Consider the following 3,031-nt stretch of genomic DNA (forward strand, 5'->3'; position numbering starts at 1 on the left):
GTGTTTTTGGCCATAAACTCAGTCGATCATACTGCACGTTTGCTGTGTTTTTGCCCATAAACGCAGTCGATCATACTGCACGTTTGCTGTGTTTTTGCCCACAAACTCAGTCGATCTTACTAAAAGTTTGCTGTGTTTTTGCCCATAAACGCAGTCGATCATACTGCATGTTGCACGTTTGCTGTGTTTTTGCCCATAAACTCAGTCGATCATACTATACATGTGCTGTGTTTTTGCCCATGAACTCAGTCGATCATACTGCACGTGTGCTGTGATTTTGCCCATAAACTCAGTCGATCATACTATACGTTTTGCTGTGTTTTTGCCCATAAACTCAGTCGATCATACTGCACGTGTGCTGTGATTTTGCCCATAAACGCAGTCGAAATTACTATAAGTTTGCTGTGTTTTTGGCCATAAACTCAGTTGATCGTACTATACGTTTGCTGTGTTTTTGCCTATGAACGCAGTCGATCATACTGCACATTTGCTGTGTTTTTGCCCACAAACTCAGTCGATCTTACTAAAAGTTTGCTGTGTTTTTGCCCATAAACACAGTCGATCATACTGCACGTTGCACGTTTGCTGTGTTTTTGCCCATAAACTCAGTCGATCATACTATACGTGTGCTGTGTTTTTGCCCATAAACGCAGTCGATCATACTGCATGTGTGCTGTGTTTTTGGCCATAAACTCAGTTGATCGTACTATACGTTTGCTGTGTTTTTGTCTATAAACGCAGTCGATCATACTGCACGTTTGCTGTGTTTTTGCCCACAAACTCAGTCTATCTTACTAAAAGTTTGCTGTGTTTTTGCCCATAAACGCAGTCGATCATACTGCACGTTGCACGTTTGCTGTGTTTTTGCCCATAAACTCAGTCGATCATACTATACGTGTGCTGTGTTTTTGCCCATAAACTCAGTCGTTCATACTGCATGTGTGCTGTGATTTTGCCCATAAACTCAGTCGATCATACTATATGTTTGCTGTGTTTTTGCCCATAAACTCAGTCGATCATACTATACGTTTGCTGTGTTTTTGCCCATTAACTCAGTCGATCATACTGCACGTGTGCTGTGATTTTGCCCATAAACTCAGTCGATCATACTATACGTGTGCTGTGTTTTTGCCCATAAACTCAGTCGATCATACTGCATGTGTGCTGTGATTTTGCCCATAAACTCAGTCGATCATACTATATGTTTGCTGTGTTTTTGCCCATTAACTCAGTCGATCATACTGCACGTGTGCTGTGATTTTGCCCATAAACTCAGTCGATCATACTATACGTGTGCTGTGTTTTTGCCCATAAACTCAGTCGATCATACTGCATGTGTGCTGTGATTTTGCCCATAAACTCAGTCGATCATACTATATGTTTGCTGTGTTTTTGCCCATAAACTCAGTCGATCATACTGCACGTGTGCTGTGATTTTGCCCATAAACTCAGTCGATCATACTATACGTTTGCTGTGTGTTTGCCCATAAATTCAGTTGATCATACTATACGTTTGCTGTGTTTTTGCCCATAAACTCAGTCGATCATACTGCACTTGTGCTGTGATTTTGCCCATAAACTCAGTCAATATTACTATAAGTTTGCTGTGTTTTTGCCCATAAACTCAGTCGATCATACTGCACGTGTGCTGTGTTTTTGCCCATAAACTCAGTCGATCATACTACACGTGTGCTGTATTTTTGCCCACAAACTCAGTCGATCTTACTAAAAGTTTGCTGTGTTTTTGCCCATAAACGCAGTCGATCATACTGCACGTTGCATGTTTGCTGTGTTTTTGGCCATAAACTCAGTCGATCGTACTATACGTTTGCTGTGTTTTTGCCCATAAACGCAGTCGATCATACTGCACGTTTGCTGTGTTTTTGCCCACAAACTCAGTCGATCTTACTAAAAGTTTGCTGTGTTTTTGCCCATAAACGCAGTCGATCATACTGCATGTTGCACGTTTGCTGTGTTTTTGCCCATAAACTCAGTCGATCATACTATACGTGTGCTGTGTTTTTGCCCATAAACTCAGTCGATCATACTGCACGTGTGCTGTGATTTTGCCCATAAACTCAGTCGATCATACTATACGTTTGCTGTGTTTTTGCCCATAAGCGCAGTCGATCATACTGCACGTGTGCTGTGATTTTGCCCATAAACTCAGTCGATATTACTATAAGTTTGCTGTGTTTTTGGCCATAAACTCAGTTGATCGTACTATACGTTTGCTGTGTTTTTGCCCATAAACGCAGTCGATCATACTGCACGTTTGCTGTGTTTTTGCCCACAAACTCAGTCGATCTTACTAAAAGTTTGCTGTGTTTTTGCCCATAAACGCAGTCGATCATACTGCACGTTGCATGTTTGCTGTGTTTTTGCCCATAAACTCAGTCAATCATACTATACGTTTGCTGTGTTTTTGCCCATAAACTCAGTCGATCATATTGCACGTGTGCTGTGATTTTGCCCATAAACTCAGTCGATATTACTATAAGTTTGCTGTGTTTTTGGCCATAAACTCAGTCGATCATACTGCACGTTTGCTGTGTTTTTGCCCATAAACGCAGTCGATCATACTGCACGTTTGCTGTGTTTTTGCCCACAAACTCAGTCGATCTTACTAAAAGTTTGCTGTGTTTTTGCCCATAAACGCAGTCGATCATACTGCATGTTGCACGTTTGCTGTGTTTTTGCCCATAAACTCAGTCGATCATACTATACGTGTGCTGTGTTTTTGCCCATGAACTCAGTCGATCATACTGCACGTGTGCTGTGATTTTGCCCATAAACTCAGTCGATCATACTATACGTTTGCTGTGTTTTTGCCCATAAACTCAGTCGATCATACTGCACGTGTGCTGTGATTTTGCCCATAAACTCAGTCGAAATTACTATAAGTTTGCTGTGTTTTTGGCCATAAACTCAGTTGATCGTACTATACGTTTGCTGTGTTTTTGCCTATAAACACAGTCGATCATACTGCACATTTGCTGTGTTTTTGCCCACAAACTCAGTCGATCTTACT

The sequence above is a fragment of the Rana temporaria genome, chromosome 10, assembly GCF_905171775.1.
Source record: "Rana temporaria chromosome 10, aRanTem1.1, whole genome shotgun sequence".
NCBI classification, from domain to species: domain Eukaryota; kingdom Metazoa; phylum Chordata; class Amphibia; order Anura; family Ranidae; genus Rana; species Rana temporaria.